We start from the raw sequence: 26,920 nt of genomic DNA, 5'->3' as shown, positions 1-26,920 counted from the left end.
ATGCCAAAGAGTAAAAGGTAGAAAATAAAACTGATTGTTAAATTGCCACATGTATAACTTATGGATTCGTGTTATTTAAATAACAATTTAGTCAACAATGTTGCAATAATTTCATGTGAACAATTTTGAAAGGGAAAATTGGGGGAAAAAAGTTTATAGGTTAGAACATAAGTATGGGTCAAACGAAAGAGTAATTCTACATTTCATATTTGCAATGAATTGCTATGGAGTTATGTGGTAGAGATGATTGATACCGGGAAATATCTTCATTGGTGGGCTGGGAAACTAGAAATGAATATGTTTCTTTTAGCGTAGATAATGCAATTGGGAAACAGTAAAACCAAATCAAATATAATTCCCAAATACTTTTATTGCCTAATTGTATTATTACACAGAAAAAAATTTTACGAAAAATTTTCCAATAACAGTCTTAATTGAGTTTTAAAAAATACTCAATTAAAAATTTAATTGATTTAACAAATTTTTTAATTGAAACAAAAATTAAATACAAAAATTAATAGTATCAATTAATTTTTTATTGGATCAAATAATTTTTTAATTGACTCTCAATTAATTGATACTATCATTTCTGTGATTGAAGACATTTCAATTAATAAATTAATTAGATCAATCATTGATTGAATCAGAAAAAAAAATTTGTATGTATGAGTATATTATTTTATTAGATTATTCACTTGAATGATCAAGAAATCGATCTACATAGGGGTTATATCTAAAACTGGACTGATTTATGACAAGTTAACATAAGCCTACCTCTTTATGGATGTATTCAAATGATAATTACGACTTCGAAAATATGGAATCACTGGTTATGTAGGTTAATGTAGCGAGGAGAGTTCGGCACGGGCCAGCAAAAAAATTTGGAAATTCTTCCAAAGGCACAACTTTAAAAGCACTTCCAAAAGATGTACTCCCAAAGATGTTCTTTATTTCAACTATACAGGAAGTTCTTTTAATTCAATTATTTATAATTCGCTTTTTTTCTTATTTTTAACTAAAGGGTGATTCTTTTGAGGTTAGGATTTTCATGCATTAGTATTTAACAGATCACGTGGGATTTCAGACATGGTGTCAAAGAGAAAGATGCTCAGTATGCTTTGACATTTCATCATGAATAGACTTACGATCTGCCACAACGTCGAATTTTCAGTGAATGGGCCCTAGAAAAGTTGGCAGAAAATCCGCTTTTTTATGGACAAATTTTGTTCAGCGATGAGGCTCATTTCTGGTTGAATGGCTACGTAAATAAGCAAAATTGCCCCATTTGGAGTGAAGAGCAACCAGAAGCCGTTCAAGAACTGCCCATGCATCCCGAAAAATGCACTGTTTGGTGTGGTTTGTACGCTGGTGGAATCATTGGACCGTATTTTTTCAAAGATGCTGTTGGACGCAACGTTACGGTGAATGGCGATCGCTATCGTTCGATGCTAACAAACTTTTTGTTGCCAAAAATGGAAGAACTGAACTTGGTTGACATGTGGTTTCAACAAGATGGCGCTACATGCCACACAGCTCGCGATTCTATGGCCATTTTGAGGGAAAACTTCGGAGAACAATTCATCTCAAGAAATGGACCGGTAAGTTGGCCACCAAGATCATGCGATTTGACGCCTTTAGACTATTTTTTGTGGGGCTACGTCAAGTCTAAAGTCTACAGAAATAAGCCAGCAACTATTCCAGCTTTGGAAGACAACATTTCCGAAGAAATTCGGGCTATTCCGGCCGAAATGCTCGAAAAAGTTGCCCAAAATTGGACTTTCCGAATGGACCACCTAAGACGCAGCCGCGGTCAACATTTAAATGAAATTATCTTCAAAAAGTAAATGTCATGGACCAATCTAACGTTTCAAATAAAGAACCGATGAGATTTTGCAAATTTTATGCGTTTTTTTTTTTAAAAAAGTTATCAAGCTCTTAACAAATCACCCTTTATTTTTTTGTTTCAAAAAGGTTAAAAATATTATTTTTTTGTTTCAAAAAGGTTAAAACAGAGTAAGCCTTAATAAAATGGTTCAAAGTATTGAAATTTTGTCGAAAAAATTTAAAATCCATTCAAGAAATATTGCGAATTTTTTCAAAATATTTTAATTCAAATGTTTTGGACAAGCGTTAAAATGCATTAAAAATCATAAAAAAATCATAAAAAATTATTTATTTGTCAAAATATGACAACATTTTTTAATTCACATCCAAAACACTGAATTTGAATCACAGAGTAAGAAGTGATGCAAATTCAGTGCAACGGCTATTGAAATGGTGGACATCCGTCATATGACAAGCCCGTTCATCGCTTCTGCGCCAATTTTGCACTACTTCCGGATCCAAAAAGAAAAATTTCACTGCTTTTTTGGTGACACTTTTTTCCACTGGGTGTTGGTAGAATTCTACCAAAACTGGTCGATTTTTTACTGCTTGATATATTGGTAGAATTCTCGAAGTTTTGATAGAATTTGCAAAATATTCCTCTCTAACTAAGAGGTACTTAATTTTTTTTTTTTTTATTTTTTTTATTATGTGATTTTATTGAAGAATTTAGCAAATAATTCATAATATATAAGGTCCCGCGCCAAAAAGGCATTATAGAAAAAAAATTGAGAACATTTTCTATACACTGAAAAAACAGTGAACCCACCAGGAAAGATAACTTTCGATTAATTTTAGAAAATTTTGAACTTTTTTAGAAAATTTTAACTAAACGGTATTACAAGCGCTGGCATCACTCCGATATGGCAAAAATAAGTAAATATTTTTCGACAAATTCAAGAAAATTTATTAGACATAACTAAATTTTTTCAGTAGTTAAAGAAAATTTTGTAGTTTTAAGACAAATCTTGGAGTTCAAAATTGCAAGAATGTCTTTAGTGACATACGAAGTTCACGATGGACACATTTTTGGTAAAATTTACAAATTTAAAGAAATAATGAACTATTTTGTAAGAAATACGAAATTAGGAAATCTTTATGCTTTATTTGTGTATAACTTTTTCCCGTTTTTTAGTTCATTTAACTAACATACGCAAAAAATTATTTGACCAAAATAAACTTTTTCCAAACATAATGATTCTATGAACTAATATAAAGTTAATATGGCTTTAGTGAAATAGAGAGTTCACTTTTTTTTGAGTGTAGAAACAAAATTTTAAGAATTTTTCTTATAGAAATAAAATTTAAAGAACATTTTTTTTAGAAATAAAACTTTGAGAAAATTGTCTATGTAAATAAAATGTTGCGAAAATTTACGGTAGGTATTACATTTTGTGAAAATTTTCTGTAGAAGTAAAATTTTCTATTTCTATTTTCTATAGAAAAAAAATTTGAAAAAAAATTCGTTAGAAGTTAAATTTTCACGAAAGTTTCTATAGAAACAACCAAACAATTGCTGCTAATAGGAGAGATAAAAACATTTAATATTGCAAATACTGAAATAAACTTCTAAAGTAAAAAAAATAAGAAATTTATTTCGAAGAAAAAGTTTTTCTCATACCAACCACAAAAATTTGATCAAAAACTTCAAAATAAGATTATAAAAATTTGGTAAAATTTTCTTCAAATTTTGGTAGATTATTTTTTGGGCACGAGTGGCAACCGTGGAGTTAAGCCACCCGCTGATAATTGTAAATGGCCCCCCTCTTTGTAAATTTCAACTTTGGAACTCTTCTAAAGAAAATCGGGAATCTAATTTTTTTTTTGTAATTTTGTACACATGTCGCATTACTTTAAACGTTGGGAGCCACCGTGGTGCAATGGTTCGATTCCTGCTTCGACCGAACATCAAAAAGTTTTTCAGCGGTGGATTATCCCACCTCGGTAATGCTGGTGAGATTTCTGAGGGTTTCAAAGCTTCTCTAAGTGGTTTCACTGCAATGTGGAACGCCGTTCGGACTCGGCTATAAAAAGGAGGTCCCTTGTCATTGAGCTTAACATGGAATCGGGCAGCACTCAGTGATAAGAGAGAAGTTCACCAATGTGGTATCACAATGGACTGAATAGCCTAAGTGAGCCTGATACATCGGGCTGCCACCTAACCTAACCTACTTTAAACGTTATAATGCTCTCAGAAAATGCTCATGATATTCTCTTTTTTTAAAAAAGAAAAATAGTGCTACCATTTATTTCCAAAATATAATTTATCACCATACTTAGCTATTATCGATACTCTCTAGATGAAAACAAAAGACTTAAGACACAACCATCTTCAATTAACCACTAAATTCACAAAAAAACATACAAACACATAAAGACACTCTCTCACATAAAGGAAACAATTATTCAATTGTGTTTTCATTTCATCTTTCTCTTCTCGATATTTTTGCCTTCAACCTCAAACGAAATGGAAACAATCGAATAATCACATTGATTTCTACCATCCAAAGGCAATTTCATTTGTGAGATTTCTTTCATTTTCCATAACAGAAATGTAATATTCATCATTATCATCAGCATCACCATGATGTTGCCACAACCAATCAGCCAGCCAGTCATCCAACTATGTTCAACCTCATCGTTCACAGATGGGTTAGATGAACTTTTTGCAAATTAACGGTTGCAAGTTGATGCTGCACATTATTAGCAAAATGAAACAATTTGCCAAACGAAAGCGCAACCAAAAAGGAAGAAATAAACTAACAAGGTTGGTTTCATCGATGTTTTTCCGTACTTTTCCTGTATCATTTTGGCTGGCAAATGGTAAAAAATTTTTTCGCTTTCATGCTAATCTCTGTCAGAGATCAAACAATGCCAAACATTTGGTAGCTGCTGCTACCGCTGTTTCCTGCTGCATATGATGGGAGCCGAACATTAGCTCAAAACCAAATAACATTCAAATACACAAAAAACAAAAACGGCAGCCCACGAAGCATTAAAGTCAAAAGGAGAAAAGTTCATTAACATTGCACTGAGTTTTTTTCTCCGTTTTTCTGATTTTGGAATTGGAGGGGAAAATCCACCGAAAAGAGCTGTCGAACAGCATCATCAGCAAATGGCATTTGCCAACCACCACCAACACCATTATGATCACCAGTAATGTTTTGAATTTCATAATTTCGCATTTCTTTTGGAAGTTTTTTGTTTTTTCTCCAAAACCAAAAAACCTCAACAACAACTTTCGCTAGATGCTGTTGTGGCTCAGTGAAGGTAAACACTTTTATTTGGGTGCTTGTACCAGTGCGGTCTTTTTATATAGCTTTTTTTTGTTTTTAAATAGGAATCATTTCTCTGGCAAACCACTCAACACCACCTCCCTCCCACCGATTTTGATTTTTGTGTACATTGCTGTGGTGTCTTGAGGTTATTTTTCAACACCGACAATCATATCAACAGCTATGAGTGCGTTCATCTATCTGCCTGGCCGTCCGTCCGTCCTCTGTTTCGTCTACATCTAAATGAAGAGTTTATGTTAATTTCCAAGAAATTCCACCATAACTCCTGTAATTGTCTTTATCAGTAATACCAGCCCCATCACTAGCTAAGACTGTAGCCGCCACCATAGCGGCAAATAATGAACTTAATGATGCAACTTTACTTGCTGCAGGAAGTTCAATGAAACATTCCATTCCAGATAGGCCACACAAGGAATTGGTTTCTTCTTTCATTGTTGCCTGATTTTGAAAAGGAAGTAAAAAATCGGTAAAAAAAGCAAAAGTTAATTCAAAAGTTAAATCAAATATTCAGATAGTTTCCCACGAATATAAAACAAAAACTAGAAATCATCAGCGCTTCTTCGTAGAAAACTGTTATACTGTCTGTTTTGAAGACCATTCTGAAATAAAATGTCACATTTATTTACTACTATAGTACCTATGAGGTTTCCTCTCGAGTGAGAAAAGGGGTGTTGTGATAAGTCGGTATTTGCGGTTCTAAAAAAATCGCACGTTTTTCCAAAACTGGTGGATCAGAGGGAAATCCCCTCGTTCGTCCACATTTACATTCAAATAAATCTTTACTCGGCATGGTAATTATCGTAGAGGAAATTATTTCATAGTTTACTTAAAAAACTTAGCAATAATTTTGTAAATCATATTTTTTCCTATTGTTTATATTGCATTTGTATTTGTATTATAATAATGTATACACTGAAAGAAAAGTTTTCGTTTTTTATTAACGAAATTTTAGACAAACAATTCTCTTTTCCCGATGAAAAATTCGTTGAAAAATACTTTGACACAAAGGTTAATTTGATGTGTCTTTGTGTAGGAACCTACGATCTGTATTAAATTTTCACTAAAATAAGACAAGTTAAGGTTCCCCACACAGATATTAAAGAATCAAATAATTGAAATCCATAACCTCCCTCTCTTATTGATAAATTTAAGTAAGTCTGATATAAATTACATTTTAAAAATATAAGTGGCGTGGTCCTGCTGCCTGTCCAAATATGACAAAACTAATTTTATTGCCTCTGGACCATCATCTAGGTTAACTGCAATTTTGATCAGTAAAGTCCCCTACCCTGACAAGTTATCTAAAAATTAAAAGTTCTATTGTTACTGTACAAATTTCTCCTACATTCCTTCTAAATTTCGTGTAAATTATTGTAGGGATTTTAATCAGAATTAAAATTTTTACTTTTCGAAAAAAAAGTTAGTTAGGGAGAAGTTCCCCCCACTTCTCCCCAAAAAAAAGTTAAATATGGAAGCTTTATCCAGGTGCCTCCGCTCATCTTTGACTCGAAATTTCATTAAAATTGGAAAACTTAAATAGAATTTAATTTTTTTTGTATGAGGAGATGGAAATCCCTTCCCTTAATAGATATCTGCACCCAATTTTCGATCTAACATACATTACTTGATAATTTCAAGCAAAAACATACAAACAACAAATATGTATCAATATGACCCGATATGTTATTATATACTTCATTTGATAAGAAGAATGTTTACCTATTTTTTTTGCCGTTCGGAATTCTACAGACGGATGGACATGGCTAGATTCTGTTAATTTATGAAGAAAATTTTTTTTTTATAAAAAGAATGGTAAACAATGATGGGGGACCAAATTTTTTTTCTCCAAAATGAATTTTATCTTCGGATTTAGTTACAAAAAACCCTTTTAAAGATTCAATATATTTGAGGGTCCAACATTCCGTTTTGTAATAGATTATAATATTTTTGTATGAATGGGTACTATATCCATAATATATTCAACAAACATCTTGGCTTTTTATAACTACCAATCCAGCATGCAGTTTTGTAAATAATAAAAACTACAGTAAACATAATTTTTGGAATTTTTTTTATGTCATCATACTGTGACCATGATGGACCACCGGCCAAGATTTTAACAAATAAAATGGAGAACGTGTTGAATGTCAATTTGTTAGTTTTGTTTTTTTTTTTACAGTCCAACCCACTATCTTTAAACATTTCAACATAGCTAAACCAACATCCTCGTACAGATTTACGCATGAGCAATAGTTTTTTTTTCGTAATAAATTTCAACAGGTGTATTAAACCATCCAAAACGTAAATTGTTGGCTGGTGTTAATTGAATTGAAATGCATAGAGTAAACTAATAATGAATTACTGCATATATACTTGGGTAATTATCATGATTTTATTATTTTATTTCCACCAAAAACCAACCCAACCCAAGAAACAAATAAAACCTTAACCACAAATTAAGAAAATATTAAATAAAAGTTTATCACTTCAGTATTGCGGTTTGTTGGTCAGTGTTAGCTGCCCTCTATAAAATAACGTTCTTCATAAAAACACATTAGTATTTAATTATACAACATCTTAAATATAGATATAGACAGGGTCAAGTAAGTTGAAATTAAATTAATAGGGGTCAAGGGGCGAAGGAAACAACCAGATTTATATTGATAAACAGTTGATATCCCCATATAAGATTCAATTACATCCTTCCACCGATTAAACATTGTTGTTTAAACATTTGACTTTAATTTAAATCTGCTGATTCTGCTATTAATTTACGTTAGCCTAAATTTAATATTGGATCATTGTAAACAGTATTGGGAATTCTCAGTACTGGGGAAGAAACTTTGAGTTGGGATTTTGAGGGGGAATTTCCATTAATTTGGTGATCAGGTGTACATGGAATTCTGATTATATCCAAATTATTACAAAAAGAGCACAATGAATCGGAAAATTGTTAAAAATAAAACTTTGCTCTTTTTTATTCCACTGTTTACAATAGGAGCATTTACCATCAGAAAAAAGGCAACGAAATTAAAGACATTTTAACAATTTTTAATTCCAATTTGTTTCTTCCAAAATATGAAATTTTATTTAACAACAGAAAAAAGAATATTATTCTTAATAAATTTTCTTCAATTTGACAAAAATGTTTAATTTATTTCTATCATATTGCAATTACTAAGATATTTTAGTTAAAATTTTCTAATACAAACCTACATTTTCTTTCATGGTAGGTTCACTTTTTTCTGGGTGTAGACTAGAAACGGCCACAGGATTTTATTTGGGGTTCCAAGCGCCAATTTATAATTTTACTCAGTTTGTATAAGACATGAAATTATTTTATGAGGCATCGAACCTAAATGTTGCCCCCTCTTCAGTGTTCCTTACTGATTTGGGCAATGTATTCCACAAATATAGAAATTATAGAAAATGGTTAAACATCATATTTTATTACTTGAATATTTAGAAGTAAATTTTAGGTCATAAATACATGGTGACCGAAATCCCATTTTCCTTACTCAAGCATTCGAAAGACGACGATAATTTAAATTGGAGATTTTTGAGGACGATAGCCAGATAAATACTTCCAATAAAGGGTGATACGGTCAAAATTTGGTCAATATAAACTTGACGTATTTCTTTCAATTTTGCATTTAAAAATCCTGAACACCCCTCATTTTGAAGGTGTGTGTGTGTAGAATGTTGCTCCTATTTTGATTTTGGAATTCACTCTTCAGTTGTCAAAATGCCGTCCAAGCAAGAAGAGCAGCGTATCAAAATTTTGCTCGCGCATCGCGAAAATCCGAGCTACTCGCACGCAAAGCTGGCAAAATCGCTAAAACTTGGCAAATCAACCGTTACAAATGTAATTAGAGTGTTTGGGGAACGTTTGTCGACAGCCAGGAAGTCTGGATCGGGGGGAAATCGAAAACCGGAAGCCGCTGAGACGACAAAGAGAGTTGCCGGTAGTTTCAAGCGAAACCCTAACCTCTCTCTCCGAGATGCCGCAAATAAGCTGGGTGTATCGTCTACAACCGTGCATCGAGCCAAAAAACGAGCCGGACTTACAAGAAGGTAGTGACTCCAAATTCGCAATGATAAACAAAATACGACGGCCAAAGCGCGATCCCGGAGGCTGTACACGACGATGCTGACGAAGTTTGACTCGTGGTAATGGACGACGAAACCTACGTCAAAGCCGACTACAAGCAGCTTCCGGGACAGAAGTTTTATACGGCAAAAGGAAGGGGAAAGGTAGCAGATATTTTCAAGCACATAAAACTGTCAAAGTTCGCAAAGAAATATCTGGTTTGGCAAGCCATCTGTACCTGTGGCTTGAAAAGCAGCATTTTCATACACCCAGAAAAAAGTGACCCCTTCTTTAAGTTAAAATGAACTCATTGTGAAGAAAGTTGAACTTCGTATAGCGCCAAAGACATTTTTATTTGTTTGAACGATGTGATTTTCGTAGAAATTAGGAATAATGTATTCCATATATTAGTTAACATTTTCCTATATTTATGTACCACTATACTACAGAATGAAAAAATTTAACTAATTTGAATTCATATATGGAATGATTTTATTGAAATTTTTTCATTCATTTGGACAAATCTTACACATTTGTGGTAAAACTTTTACTTCATAATTAGAACTGCTTACCTTCGTTTTTAAATACAATTTTATTTATTTCTATAAGCAACTTTATCTTCAATAAAAGACATGTTTTATTAATATATTGAATATATTTATTAAGAATCAACAGCATCGAATCTCTTTGAAATATTAGTTTATTATTCCACTATTTCCAATTTCCGTGTGATATTATCAACTGTAAAACGCACTTTTTCTTCTTCTTGTACTTTTCACTTTTAATAAGTTGCTGCTTAACGATTTTGTCCTCTTTTTACAATTTCAATACCTACAAATATAAAAAATCATAAAACATTTTTGTTCCAAAAGGTTAGCGTCACTGAATATTACCTGATAATTGAAGATTCCAAAATGAAGACAAATGAAAGGGTTGTTATTCTGCTGGTGTTTTCTTCCTTTATACACTATCACGAACATTGATAGATTTATTTTTAAAAACGAAAATTTTTCTCACTAATTTAAAATAACAAATATTTTATATATTTTATTTGTTATTTATTATATTATTTGACCATATTATTTTTTAACAATCTCTCCGTATACCAAAACAACGCGATTCCAACTAGAAAAAACAACCGACGCGCAAACATATCGATTACACCCACGCGCAAACACATCGATTACGATGACAGGTATCGATTACAGGTAGACAATAGAAATTTAGGAAAATTTCCTATATTCTAACAAGTGTGTTTCCTTAAGTTTTGAAAGGATTGCATACTTCTTAGTACGAATGAACTAAAATATTTTTCTATGCCAAGTGTTGTTCGTATGTATGAAAAACTTTCTATTATAAAGGAAGTCGCAATTATCATTTTATAAGAAATTTTACTAATTTTGAGGAAACTTGGTTTTAGTTCGGTTTTTGTTTATTTTATAGTTATCGGTGAATAAAATTTTCTTTTTCAGTAGTAAATTCTTATACCCAGCGAAGAAAATAGTATGAGTAAAATTCCATGCCTTATTCTAGTTAATGAACTATTCCTAACTGCTTACAGTTTAGGATTTTTCTACTGAAACGAGTAAATTTTATTATTTTTCACAAAAATTTACCTTGATGGAAATAAAATGGATAAACTATATTGATGAAAATTTTTTCCTTTAGTTTCGAAGGCACTTTTTTCTGGGTGTAGCTTACGGGACTGTCAACCAAGAAATTTACGTGAAAGAGTGTTTGAATAAACGTCTGCTGCCTTTCCTGAAGAAACACGGTTGTTCCGTACTGTTTTGGCCGGATTTGGCATCTTGCCATTACGGTAAAAAGGCCATGGAGTGGTACGCCGCCAACAACGTGCAGGTGGTTCTCAAGGACAAGAACCCTCCCAACACGCCAGAGCTCCGCCCAATTGAGAAATACTGGGCTATTGTCAAAACATTACATTTCAATGATGTCAGTATTCACTTTACGAAAACACCCTCAATACCTTTGGTCTAATATTATTGACCAAATATCAACTCTCGAGTTCAATAAAACTTGTCTAGTGCTCTCCGGCACACATGTGTCTGTTATGATGCTATACTTGTAAATAGATAAAATAATAATGATATACAATGCTGACGCATGGATAATTTCTATGATAATGGCCATCGAAATAATGATGACGATGATTGTACTCATAGTCATAGAGTCTAATGACTAAAATTTCCAGTTAAAAATCAGACAAGTTTCCGTTTTTGCTTCCAAACACATTAAATTTCACACATTCTGCAATGTGTGTACCCCCACACATAAAGGTATTCCATGTACCGCAAATGTTGTTTATTTTATTTCATCTTGGCTAACCACCACTCAACCACTTCATGTTTCTTCTTTCCCATTTTTGTGGATGCTCAATGAAAAGTTCGATTTAATGTTTTCTCCACAATGTATTCTTCTTATGTTTTTCTTCATCTTTCCTCTCGTTTTTTTTTTTTTGAAGAAGCCAACAGTGTCAAAAACGTTGATGGTTTTTGTCAAAAAAAAATCGCTAGTGAACAAAATAATAGTCAATAAAACAAACATAAAAATAAGAAATATTTATTAAAGCAGTTACATTGTAGATATTTTTTGTGTGTTAAAATTCAAAAATGCCTAACTCGTGAGTAAATGAAACTAGAGGTATTTCTATATGTGAAGACAATTACTAATATTCATATTCTTATAGGAGAATAAGGTTTTGGGAAGAAGGGAAAATATATCAAATATGGTAGGGAATGGTTTACTGAAAGAGGAGATTAATGTGAGAAAAGCAGATGATTTAAATTGGATAATTCCATAAGGGGAATGGTTCGATGTTAGAACAGGGGTTGTATGCTGATAGATCATGGATTACATTGGGATGGCCTTCACTCTGGTACTCAGTTGATGTGAAAACTGCTTACCAAAAGAACTCGTGTCCTAACCCCAGCAATACCGCATGGTTTGGAATACTGTCTTACCATCACTGGACTTTTTCGGTTACCATTTCAGATCAAATTTTCATGAGTACATTGTTTGCCCTTATCTCGTCGCCCAAGCTTACAATGTAGTTCCTTGTAATGCTGCAGAGAAGTGCCTTCCTTACACTTTCCTTGAAAATTATTGGGTAATGAGAGTTTTTGCTGGGTTATACCGACCAAACCCTTAACTGTGTTAACCAAATCCGGCAGTATAGAGTTTTTCACCTAAACTCAAGTAGGAAAGGAATTTTAGTGGGTATTAGCGATTGTCTTGGAAAAGAATTTTTAATTGAAGGGAGAAGGATTACAATGGTGTAAGGATGTTAAAGGTCAGGATCCAAACCGTACGAATATAATCGATATAGGAATAAGATAAGCATTCACGGTTGGCATGTTATCAAACATTTACTAATTTTAAAAATATATTTTTGAAGTTTTTGATAAAATTTTTGTTGTTAGTAAAAAAATGTTTCTTTCTTCGAAAGATATATTTTATTATTTTATTTTAGAAGTTTATTTGCAATGTTAGATATTATGATCTCTCCTATAAGCGACAAGTTCTTGGGTGTTTAAATATGCCTTGAATTCTAAACGTGTCGAATTTTAAATGTTTTAATGATTTTTTCTTGCACCAACTAGGGAAAGAAAGAACATACTAATAAATGGACTTTGATGGTATGACCTAACATGAAGATTTAAAATTTTAAAGATATTGATTTTATAGAAAATTTTTGACAAAATTTTATCTCTAAAGGAAATTTGGTCAATGTTTTATTTCTATACAAAATTTAGTAAATTTTTGTATAAAAAAAAAGAAAAATTTGTCCAATTTTTTTTTCTATAGAAAACCTGCTCAAATTTTTATTTCTACACTGTTAGAAAAATATGTTTTTCATATGTTCCGATATAAACAAAATGTGTTTCGGGCACAATTTTTAAACACAATATATTTAAGTGGAAACATGTAATGTTCCTAAACTAACACAAAATGTTTGGGACACATATGTTAATATGTTAGAATATATTATGTTTGGGGCATGAACGTTTCATAAAAATAATATGTGTGAATGTAAACATATATAAATTTACAAATTTCGAGTAAACATATATATGTTGTGATACTTTATTCAGAGAGCGACAGAGAGAGAGAGAGAGAGAGAGAGTTAGTATAGAGAAATAAATAGAGATGGAAACCGGGAGGGTTGAATAAAAAGATATCAACATAACACAGCGAGAGAATGAAATGAGAGCAATTTCTGTGAAACCGCTTGTATGTTGTTTCGGAAAACTGTTTCATGATAAGGCCAAAAATTTTATATGCTTAAGACTAATTACTATTTAATTTGAATATTAGAATGAGTATTCGGAATAAAGAGAATAGACATTCGGAACCAAGAGAATAGACAATTGAAAAAAAAACAGCATATCTGTATTACAGAAAAAGATGCGAAGAACTCAAAAATTTCGTGGAAGTGAAAATTATGTGAGGGAATGAGCACAATCTTATTTGGGGAATTCTTCCAAGCATATACTATTTTTGGACTCAAAATGCTTCCAAACATATAATATGCTCACATAAAACAAACATATTAATGTTTCTGCAGTATCCAATAATATATGTGTTTCATGCAAAATATGTTTGGAACATATGTTAGAGAAGCGATTTTTTTTGAGGGTGTATGGAAATTTTTAACAAAACATCTATAGAAAATTTAAGTTCTTTTTGGTGGGAGAGGAGTATTTTGCAAAATCTACCAAAACATCAAGAAACCTACAAATTTACCAAATAGTACAAAATCTAACAGTTTTGGTAGAATACTACCAACTGTGACCACCGTGTAAGTAATGGGTTGGTTTAGGAAGTTAATCAGTAAAGATGGTAATGGATAGGGATGAGATAGTATTGGACTAGGGATGGGAGTAGGATAGGTATACTAGTTGGAATTATATGGGTGGAGTGAGACTGGATAGCGATGGAATGAGAATTGGATTAGGATATGGACGAACGTATGGATTCAATAAGAATATATAGGGTTAAAATAGGAATGGATTCAATAGGACTGGACTGGGTTTGGAAAATTATATGAATGAGATAGTTACACTCAAAAAAAAGTGAACTCTCTATTTCACTAAAGCCAATTTAACTTTATTTTAGTTCATGGAATTATTATGTTTGGAGAAAGTTTCCTTTACTCTAATAATTTTTTGTTTACGTTAGTTAAATTAACTAAAACCGAGGAAAAAAATGAACTCAAATGAAGCATATTGATTAACTAAATTCGTACCTTCCACAAAATAGATCAGAATTTCTTTAAATTTGTAAATTTTACCAAAAATGCGTCCATCATGAACTTCGTATATCACTAAAGACATTCTTGCAATTTTGAACTCCAAGTTTTTCCTTCAAACTACAAAATTTTCTTTAAAAATTAAAAAAACTTAGTTATGTCTAATAAATTTCCTTGAATTTGTCGAAAAATATTTACTTATTTTTATGACATCGGCGTGATGCCAACGTTTGTAATACTGTTTAGTTAAAATTTTCTACAAATGTTCAAAATTTTCTAAAATTAACCGAAACTTTTCTTCCTGGTGGGTTCACTGTTTTTTCAGTGTAGTTAGAATAGTTAGAGGTGGAATTATAATGGCGATAAGAATTGGATAAATCGGATTTATGGAAGAAATAGTAATATGGAATGGAAAGATAGGGATGGGTTGAATGGATAAATATGTGATATGAATGGCATGGGGATAGAGTAAAGACCTTCTAACGGCACATCTTTAAAAGCACTTCCAAACATGTCCTCCCAAAGATGTTCTTTATACACATATTCTAGAAAAATTGCAAATTTCTGAATATTATATTATTATATTATATATAATAATATATTATAGGTCAAACGTTCCAGAAAAGCGTTAGAATGCATTAAAAATCATAAAAAATTATAAGAATTATTTATTTGTCAAAATATCACTTTTCTCTAAAATCACATCCAAACCTCTGAATTTGGATCACATCTTAAGAAATGATGCAAATTCAGTGCAACGACTGTCGAAAAGGTTGACATGCATCCTATGACGAGTTCATGTTAAATTCATCGCTTCTGCGCCAATTTTGACCCACTTTCAGATCCAACAAGAACATTTTCACTACTTTTTTGGCGATGCTTTGTTTGCTGGGATGGAGAAAGGAATTGAATAAGAATGAATCGGTATTAGATAGAAATGGATGTCATAAAATTACGATGATAATAGAAGGCGAACGGACGGACGTACAAGATAGTGCGACATGGGTGTATACGGGATAGGTACAAGTAAGTAATGGGATAGAAATGAGATTATGAAGGTATAGATATAGTTCCTGGTTCATCAACGCCGGATTAGAATTGAGGGTAATTCTCCAACATATACACCCAGAAAAAAGTGCCTTCGAAACTAAAGGAAAAAAATTTCATCAATATAGTTTATCCATTTTATTTCCATTAAGGTAAATTTTTGTGAAAAATAATAAAATTTACTCGTTTCAGTAAAAAGATCCTAAACTGTAAGCAGTTAGGAATAGTTCATTAACTAGAATAAGGCATGGAATTTTACTCATACTATTTTCTTCGCTGAGTATAAGAATTTACTACTGAAAAAGAAAATTTTATTCACCGATAACAAAGCATTCGTAAAAATAAACAAAAACCGAACTAAAACCAAGTTTCCTCAAAATTAGTAAAATTTCTTATAAAATGATAATTGCGACTTCCTTTATAATAGAAAGTTTTTCATACATACGAACAACACTTGGCATAGAAAAATATTTTAGTTCATTCGTACTAAGAAGTATCCAATCCTTTCAAAACTTAAGGAAACACACTTGTTAGAATATAGGAAATTTTCCTAAATTTATATTGTCTAGCTGTAATCGATACCTGTCATCGTAATCGATGTGTTTGCGCGTGGGTGTAATCGATATATTTGCGCGCCGGTTGTTTTTTTTAGTTGGCGTTGTTTTGGTATACGGAGAGATTGTTAAAAAATAATATGGTAAAATAATATAATAAATAACAAATAAAATATATAAAATATTTGTTATTTTAAATTAGTGAGAAAAATTTTCGTTTTTTTAAATAAATCTATCAATGTTCGTGATAGTGTATAAAGAAAGAAAACACCAGCAGAATAACAACCCTTTCATTTGTCTTCATTTTGGAATCTTCAATTATCAGGTAATATTCAGTGACGCTAACCTTTTGCAACAAAAATGTTTTATGATTTTTTATATTTGTAGGTATTGAAATTGTAAAAGGAGGACAAAATCGTTAAGCAGCAACTTATTAAAAGTGAAAAGTACAAGAAAAAGAAAAAGTGCGTTTTACAGTTGATAATATCACACGGAAATTGGAAATAGTGGAATAATAAACTAATATTTCAAAGAGATTCGATGCTGTTGATTCTTAATAAATATATTCAATATATTAATAAAACATGTCTTTTATTGAAGATAAAATTGCTTATAGAAATAAATAAAATTGTATTTAAAAACGAAGGTAAGCAGTTCTAATTATGAAGTAAAAGTTTTACCACAAATGTGTAAGATTTGTCGAAATGAATGAAAAAATTTCAATAAAATCATTCCATATATGAATTCAAATTAGTTAAATTTTTTCATTCTGTAGTATAGTGGTATATAAATATAGGAAAATGTTAACTAATATATGGAATGCATTATTCCTAATTTCTACGAAAATCACATCGTTCAAACAAATAAAAATGTCTTTGGCGCTATACGAAGTTCAACTTTCTTCACAATGAGTTCATTTTAACTTAAAGAAGGGGTCACTTTTTTCTGGGTGTACACCCTCAAAAACATTGATGGTCTAACATATGTCACAAACATATTTTGCAGGAAGCACAAATAGCAATCTCAACAGGGTCTTCTTCCCCTCTAGATATTCCAAGCCATTCCCTACACTGAAAAAAATATTGTCGTGAGGTCAAAAATGTCATGTCTTTAAAATACGAATGCAAATTTTGCTTAGCATAGAAGACGCATTTCTCTAATATAATGTTTTTTTCTTTGTCCAAAAGTCGATAATCTTTTCAATGAAGTCGTAATGTCCTTATAATTAAGTGATTTGACTTAAAAACGGGTATCATAACACGAAAGAAAAAATGTTTGGGCTAAGGCCAACTTGACTTTAATAATTCAGAAAAATTCTTTAAATTTAATGAATTTGTCTTTAAATTTGTTGCCTTTTTGCGTTTTGACTATAAAGCAAAAAATCGTTCAAATTTAGGACATGTTTTTCAAAACTTTATTTTAAAGATGTTTTTTACTTGAAACATAGCATAATTTCTACTGGATGTCGAGTCTTAATTTGGAAAATAATGTTGTCCTTAACTCGTTTTTAAAGGACTTTGATAGCATATGAAGAAAATTAGCTGAGAAAGCGAAAAACTAAAATTTGCTTCCTAGAAGCAAGTACACAAAACCCAAATTTAAAAGTGAATTGTGTCTTAAAAGTATCCTTACTTGTATTCTCCGCTTCTTTGGCTCGGAATCAATACCAAATTTTTTAAAGTAAAGACAAAATCTTTGGAACCGGGCATGGTTTTTTTTCAGTGTAAGCTGTGATTTCGCTAGATAGTAGATACCTAGGAATGAGAACAACCAAACACAAAATCTAACACCCTTTTAATCTTACGGTTACATTTTTGAACATCTTGATTCTGTTATAGACATTCGAACTCGGATCTTGCTATTATGCTACAAAAGAGAGTAGGCTAGGAATGGGGAATGAAATTTCCATTGTCTGATACTACAAAAATTTACTATTTGTATAGACAAAATTTTACTATTTGTATAGAAAATAAAATCGTGTGATTTATAATTGCTTGTTCCGCAAATCGTGCGAAAGCGTATGGAATTGAAAATCGCAAAATTTCAATTCCAAAATGTGACATAGCTGCTCAAATCAGCTGTTAAAGAAAAAACTTTTTAGTCCAGCAAATTTTTTTGAAAAAGAAAACAATAAATGAATCAGTAAGTTACAAGGTATGGCTTTGTTTGAATGCAATTGCCTATTTCGAAATACATCGACGCCGCAAAATTGGCGAAAATTACAAAATAATTATGGCGCCACGATACTCAGTGTTGCATTGAGTTTCATTCTCAGGAGTTTCTAAATAAAATCCTAATATTTGGAACATGATATGCGAATCGCAAAACTTCCCTTCAGTATTATCCCACCTCAATAATGCTGGTGACATTTCTGAGGGTTTCAAAGCTTCCCTAAGTGGTTTCACTGCAATGTGGAACGCCGTTCGGATTCGGCTATAAAATGGAGGTCCCTTGTCATTGACAAGTATATTATTTCGATATTTTATATTTTTGATTTACTGCCAAGAGATATAACAATTTATTTTTAAGCATGTTGTATACAAGCTTTAAAATATCTTTGAAAAAATTATTAATTTATTTTGAATTCGCATAGGTATCATCGATTTGAAATCGGAAAATTTTTGCGATTTGCGATGACCAGAACAAGTCTAATTGGACAAATCGCAAATTTTTTGCAATTACGATTATGAGAACAGGCCTGATAATGTATTTGATATTTACAAGTTTATCAGTTAATTCATTTTGAATTTCATTTGAAATTAAAAAAAAAAAATAATTCGGTACAATAATTATATCTTTTTGCTGAGGAACGATGTTACTTCTATCTCAGTATACAATTTAGTATTTTAGAGCAATGATCAAAGTTAGTGTATGTATATCTTTACAATAGAAACAAATGTTTGCCGAAAAATGTGTTAAGGTTTCTTCAGTTTCTTTTTTATAGTTTTAAGTTCAACAGCATCACATGTTGTTAAGCGTTTCATATTTGGTTATTTTACGAAGTGGGAAATAAAACAGAGGGCGATGATGATGCCGATGGTGGCGATTGATATTCTCAATAGCCGATGATGATGATGATGAATAATAGCACCAGACCCCAACATCAGATATAGTGGTGACAGAGGAAACATTCGATAATTGATTAGACACGAGTTGTTTTAGATTGGCTACGAAAAAAAGTCATCACCAAAGAAAGAAAACAGCAAAACCAAAAAACAAATAAAAGAAAAGAAACAATATACCAAAAAAGGTATTTTTAGTTCTAGAGGCGAGTTGTCAACGATAGCAGCTTAATTTGCAAAATCCATCAAATCAATAAAGAAACCCCCATTATTAGTATTACAAATTTTGGTCAATTTATGGTCATTAATGAATAACTAACAATGCTTAGATCATTTGTCATTGGCAACTATTGAAATTAACATAAGTAATAATGAAAATGAGTTTACATATTAAATGCTTTGAACATAAAATATTGTTGTATCAATAAACAAAATCACTCCATGAATTATTAAACAAATTTATTTTCAAATTCAATCGGTCTATGGTATAACATATATTTGTTTTTCATATAAACAAATCCCAATACAAAATATACAATCTATAAAAATCATATTCATTGATGCATATTCAATTCGTTATTACCCATGATTTTGATGAATTTTTTATAATGGTGTAACTAGGCAAAGAGAATCCCCTGTTTATGGTTCAAATTTGTATTAAAAAGTGTTATGGACAAACAAAAACAGGGCCAATTCATTGAACCCCTCTGGTAAACAAAATATCAAAATATGATAAAAAAAATCCATTAATATGATTTCACCACTAACAAAGAAAATAAAAATTTCACGAATATTAATATGACAGTGTTAATTGGAACAGATATCATAAATGATGAAAACCATTCAAATGAATGAAATGATTCGATAACAGCAACCTAGATTACCGATTTAAAAAAGAAATTTCAATAACTAAAAGAGATTGATTGATCTATTGAAGTTTAGCCCCGTTTATGTCAGCATATTTTCATGGTATGTCAAAAGAGACAAACAATTATCAAATGTGTCCACGAGAAAGTATGGGGCTGGCCTATGGCTCTGAGTTGAATCGGTGAAATGTGTAAAAAACATATTGTTTCTTCAAAATATTTACATTTATGACAACCGGCATCGGCGGCATTTGTATACATAATTAATTCTAAATCTTTGATTAGCATTTTTATGGTTTCATTAAAAATTCATAAAACATAAAAAGTGCCATAATCGTATTTGCCAAAAGGAAAAAGTGCCAAAAAACTAAAATAAATAAACAGGTAAACTGTTTAGGTTTTTATTTATACACTTAAAATAAGGGTTTAAGGAATTAGTTAAAACAAAGTGAGATATTTCATGTTATATGTTTATATATGACTATCAATTTCAATGCTTCGGAGAAAAATAGCTTCCTCATCAGAACATAATACTCGTATCGAATCGCTGAGTAAAAATTATGGGTTTTCAAAAGTATGGTATCCGTGGTCAATATAGAATAAATTGTCAACTTTCTATGTTCATCATGGGATAGAAGAGCTAATAAGTGATCCTCTATTAAAACAAATATGTCTTTTAATTACTTTTGAACAGCAAAACAATTTAGGTACTCCCTACTTTAGAAAGTGGACTATAAAAGTTGTGCTCACCTTTTGAAAAATAAAGATAGCAAAATTCACAGATGGTATGGTAATGGAGGAAGATTCTCACCTTCTGTAAGATTTCTTTCATCTAATGAAATCATCAAAATGAAATAAATCTCATCAGGGAGCCACCGTGATGCAATGGTTAGCATGCCCGACTTTCATACAAAGGGTCGTGGGTTCAACCCTAGTTTCGACCAACACCAAAAATTTTTCAGCGTTGGATTATCCCCTCTAAGTAATGCTGGTGATATTTCTGAGTATTTCAAAGCTTCTCTAAGTGGTTTCACCTCAATGTGGATCGCCCTTCGGACTCGGCTATAAAAAGTAAGTGCCTTGTCATTGAGCTAAACTCAGTACCGGGCAGCACTCAGTGATAAGAGAAGTTCACCTCTGTCGTAAACCTACTGCAGAAACCTAATTTTGAATAGAAGAAATTATGAACATTTTTTAATTTAGTTTTGTCAGTTTCTGCAGAATTTTGTGAAAGCTTTCCAACGGTTAAGCCCGTTGGCGAGTGTGCAAAATACCTTGGGGTTATATTGGACAGGAGGCTGAACTCTAAGCTAAGAAAGGACGAGAAAAGTCACGGTTCCTCTGTACTCGTGCAAAAGGCAATAGGAAAAATGTGGGGACTAAAGCCGAAAATTGTGAACATTCCTAAGAATTTAAAATCTTCGCATATATTAATTTACAATTAATTATTATTCGAACTTTATGGATAAATTAGGTTAAGGAAGTTGATAAATAGAGTCATAAAAATACGATTAAGAGATTTGGAACTATATGAAGATATGTTACACATTCGGAGTAAAGATGATTCAATTTGTAAGAGGAAAATTCCTAGATGTTATCTCCATAAGAAGTTAGTATAAAGGACCCACAATTGAGTTATCTATCCCAGCCAGATCTATACCAAAGGCTATGGAAAGGTTCATTCGCCCGAACTGAAACATGTACAGTCTACTTGTAGAGAAGAAATATGATCACTCCAACCATGTTTCAAGAGCACAATGTAACTTTTTCACGGAAAACATGTAACATGTTTGTCGAAACCATGTTATTTTCTCGGAAATACTATATCTGATTTCGGAAATCATGCTATGTGTGACGAGAAAAGAATATTTTTGCGACCAAAATGTCACATGGTCGCCGTGAAAAAGTAACATGGTGCTCTTGACACATGTTTGAGGTAATCATATTCCTTCTCTGGGTGTAGGCGTGTATAGATTTGTATCTCGCGTTTTCTTTTCAATGACTCCATTGATCTAGTTCCTTAATCTAATTTGTCCATAAAGCTCGCACTCAAAAAAAGTGAACTCTCTATTTCACTAAAGCCAATTTAACTTTCGTTTAGTTCATGGAATTATTATGTTTCGAGAAAGTTTGCTCTACTCTAATAATGTTTTGTGTACGTTAGTTAAATTAACTGAAACCGAGGAAAAAAATATACACAAATGAAGGATAAAGATTAACTAAATTCGTGTCTTCCACAAAATAGTTCAACATTTCTTTAAATTTGAAAATTTTACTACAAATGCGTTCATCATGAACTTCGTATGTCACTAAAGACATTCTTGCAATTTTGAACTCCAATTTTTTCCTTCAAACTACAAAATTTTCTTTAACAAGTGAAAAAACTTAATTATGTCTAATAAATTTTCTTGAATTTGTCGAAAAATATTTACTTATTTTTATGACATCGGCGTGATGCCAGCGTTTGTTATACTGATTAGTTAAAATTTTCTAAAAATATTCAAAATTTTCCAAAATTAACCGAAATTTTTCTTTCTGGTGGGTTCACTGTTTTTTCAGTGCGAATAATAATTAATTGTAAATTAAAATATAATGTACTTGGACGTTAATCATCTGATTCAATATTAGGCTAACATATACTATCGTCTTGGGTATCATCGAATTCGCTGCCTAGCTGACGCGACTAAAATATTTTGAGTTTGCGACTTTTGTTACTTTTTCTAGATTTACGACGCATATGTGACGTTTACAACTTTGCGAAAGTCGCAAACCTAAAAAATATTATACAGATCATCTCTGACTAAGATACGTTAAATGTGCTACACATATTAATTATTACCTCTCCGCACTTATGGACTTCCTTGTCAACTGGAAAATTCAACAACGACTGTGATCTAAAGAGGTTGGCCAGGAGCTTGGTAGTCACATCCATGTTTCTCTTTATGTTTGCCAAAAAAAAGTGTGGAGCAATTCCTGAAGGCATTGAGGAAAAATTTACGTTTGGATTGGTTGTTCTCTTATCAGTTATGCGAACTCCGTTTAAATTTCCAGTATTAGTGGAATCCATTTCAATAATATGATCCGGAATATCATCTTCAGCAACTTCCTGGTATTGAGAAAATCCTTAAGACGGTGAGGGAAAGATAAGGAAACGATGCAAAAGATTGGACTGTTCGTTCTCTTGTCAGTTATGAGACATCCATTTAAACTCCCTGTATAAGAGGAATACACTTCAAAACAGCATCCGAAATATCATCTTCAATATTTTCCTACCAAAAATGTGCAGTGTTGTAAAAGCCATACCGATTGTACTTCGAAAGGCACAAGCAATCTATTAATCGGTCAGGTGAATAGAATAGACGACAACAATGAAAAATAAATAAGGGTGGCATTGAAGGTGGAACAGTTTTTTCAAAACGCAATCCCTTCTCCCGAGTACTGCATTGTCCTGAGGAGAAGACGACAAACCAACAGCGACGCGGAACTGCTGCCTAAAGAGATCAGATCGGATGCGGATGTTTGATATGTCAGTTAACCTAAATATTTTTCTTTCTTCCCACATTTTTAAAATACGTAAAAATATCCAGAGGCTACAACAATGGCAGGAAAACTATATGGCCTATTGGTCAGACAATATCACATACATGGCAATCTGAAGACCCTAGCAGTTAAAGCTTACAATTATATTTATAATTTATTGTAAATGTAGTTCATCAATTAATAAATATCATAGACACAGTATAAAATGAAAAGAATGCCATATCGGCTAATCTGATTGGCACATAGAATCAAACGGATGAGATCTACTCTATACCAACCGATGTAAAATGCATTGTTTCTGATTGGAGATCTAAAGTAAGCGTTTTCTGTGACTTTTTTCAGTTTCTTCTTTCAGTGTAATAAAGATTTTAAATTGAAATTCGATAAGGCAATGACATGTTAACTCTTAATCACTCCTAATGATATTTGCATACATATATTCATAAATATATCAATAGAAACACCAAATACTATCGAAATTTGCAAATTTATTATTCATTCTTCTTTTTTTTCGGGTTTATGCCTGAAAAGAAGATACCAAGCGATATGTCAAAGCCAAAGAGAGTAGCATATGTTTTTAGGTTTAACAATCGAATCAACGAAAAAGTGACTGAAATGTGTTTTGGTTTTGGCAATCACGTTAAAGAAAACCAGCTAAATGAATAACCGGCATAACGTGATTGAACAAATGCCACCTACCGACAAACAAGACGCATGCGCACTAGTACCTGGACCAATACCACCACCACCATCTAAAAACAAATATACTATAACGCCAGCAAAACAAAAAATTCACTGACAAGTACATAAAGCGACAAACATGTGGACATAAAAATTTATAATGAAGAACAGTATGCGGTTATTGAATTGTTGCAATTTAATAAACTAATGGCCAATTTCTCATCCTCCAATTAGTACTTAAGCGGAGGGTAGATCAACGGTTAGAATAAATTTCGTTTGCGATCAACTGTTTTATCGCTGAAAACTGGTGCTAATACAAACAATTCGCTGAAAATGTTATCTTCTAGAGAAAGGTATTGAATTTTATTTAAAAATGTTGGGTTTCATCTTGGAATGGGTTTATATACTCAAAAAATATAAAATTAGGCTAAAAAAAACGTTTTCTCGAATCCAAAGATTTTGACATTCCCTTAAACATTTTGGTATTGATTCCGAGCCAAAGTTCAAGCTTAATAAATATAATATAAAGACAGTTTTTAGGGAGTTATCTGTCTTTAAATATAGGCTTTCCTAAAATTAAAATTAAGATACAGAACTCATCTATCGAATTTTCATTTTCTTTTTTCGATATATTAGTTATTTATGTACAAATAAATTTCTGTTTAAAATCCAAATTATAACAAATACTCCAAAGTAAAAAAAAGTTTTTTTTTTTATTTCAAAAAAAAACTTTAAATATTCTTTGTAACAGATGGGTTCATATCACGGTTGCCACAGTTTGTAGAATTCTACCCAAAATGGTAGACTTTTACTCTTTGGTAGAATGGTAGAAATCTTGCTGTTTTGGTAGATTTTGAAAAATATTCCTCTCCAAATAATAGGTACTTCATAAATATTCTATTTTGAAAAACTTTTCTATAGAAATAAAATTTTGAAAAATTTTTCTGTATGGAAATAAAATTTTGAAAAATATTTTCTATAGAAATAAAATTTTGAAAACATTTTCTATAGAAATAAAATTTTGCAAAATTTTCTATATAGAAATACAATTTTGACAACATTTTCTATAGAAATAAAATTTGGCAAACTTTTCTATAGAAATAAAATTTTGACAAAATTTTATATAGAAATAAAATGTTGACAAAATTTTCTATAGCAATAAGATTTTGACAAAATTTTCTTTGGAAATAAAATTTTGTCAAAATTCTCTATATAGAAATAAAATTTTGACAAAATTTTCTACAGAAATAAATTTTTGACAATTTTTTTTATAGAAATAAAATTTTGACAAAATTTTCTATAGAAAAAAAAATTGACAAAATTTTCTATAGAAATAAAATTTTGACAAAATTTTCTATAGAAATAAGATTTTGACAAAATTTTCTTTGGAAATAAAATTTTGACAAAATTTTCTATATAGAAATAAAATTTTGACAAAATTTTCTATGGAAATAAAATTTTGATAAAATGTTCTTTATAGAAATAAAATTTTGACAAAATTTTCTATAGAAAAAAATTTTGACAAAATTTTCTATAGAAATAAAATTTTGACAAAATTTTCTATACAGAAATAAAATTTTGCCAAAATTCTCTATATGGAAATAAAATTTTGACAAAATTTGTATAGAAATAAAGTTTTGACAAAATTTTTTATAGAAATAAAATTTTGACAAAATTTTCTATAGAAATAAAATTTTGACAAAATTTTCGATGGAAATAAAATTTTAACAAAATTTTCTATAGAAATAAAATTTTGACAAAATTTTCTATATAGAAATAAAATTATGACAAAATTTTCTATAGAAATAAAATTTTGACAAAATTTTCTATAGAAATAAAATGTTGACAAAATTTTCTATAGAAATAAAATTTTGACAAAATGTTCTATAGAAATAAAATTTTGACAAAATGTTCTATTTAGAAATAAAAATTTGACAAAATTCTCTACAGAAATAAATTTTTGACAAAATTCTCTATATAAATAAAAATTTGACAAAATTTTCTATAGAAATAAAATTTTGACAAAATTTTCTATAGAAAAAAATTTTGACAAAATTTTCTATAGAAATAAAATTTTGACAAAATTTTCTATAGAAATAAAATTTTAACAACATTTTCTATAGAAATAAAATTTTGACAAAATTTTCTATATAGAAATAAAATTATGACAAAATTTTCTATGGAAATAAAATTTTGACCAAATTTTCAATAGATATAAAAATTTTCAGAGTAAGATTTGTTTTGTTGGGTAAAATTTACTCCAAATGTTTGTATATAATTTTTGGTTTGAGTGGCAACCGTGGTTCATATAACTTACCACTTAGCACGCAATCCTTAAGAAGTCTTATGTAGTGGTCCTGCAAAGTAATGCCACCCCACCGTGTTCCCATTTTTTAAAGTAGAAATAAAATTTTGACAAAATTTTCTATAGAAATAGAATTTTGACAACATTTTTTATAGAAATAAAATTTTGACAATATTTTCTATAGAAATAACATTTTGACAAAATTTTCTATAGAAATAGAATTTTGACATTTTTTATAGAAAAAAAATTTTGAAAAAATTTTCTATTGAAATAAAATTTTGAAAAAATGTTCCATTTAGAAATGAAAATTTGACAAAATTCTCTAT

The 26,920-nt window shown here is 30.8% G+C and overlaps 1 protein-coding gene and 1 long non-coding RNA gene across 2 annotated transcripts in view; both read left to right on the top strand.

Annotated features, from left to right (window-relative positions):
• Positions 1–26,920, top strand: part of LOC142220258 (uncharacterized) — a 183,863-nt gene that overhangs the window by 47,260 nt on the left and 109,683 nt on the right. The gene's annotated exons all lie outside the window — the stretch shown is intronic.
• LOC142219898 (uncharacterized) lies at positions 16,351–16,562 on the top strand. The gene is made up of 2 exons (XR_012717818.1): positions 16,351–16,465; positions 16,528–16,562. It is a non-coding gene; the product is annotated as an uncharacterized LOC142219898 (long non-coding RNA).

The sequence above is a fragment of the Haematobia irritans genome, chromosome 1, assembly GCF_050003625.1.
Source record: "Haematobia irritans isolate KBUSLIRL chromosome 1, ASM5000362v1, whole genome shotgun sequence".
NCBI lineage: Eukaryota > Metazoa > Arthropoda > Insecta > Diptera > Muscidae > Haematobia > Haematobia irritans.
The sequence above is the reverse complement of the archived record's forward strand: the minus strand, read 5'-3'. Positions and strand labels throughout refer to the sequence as shown.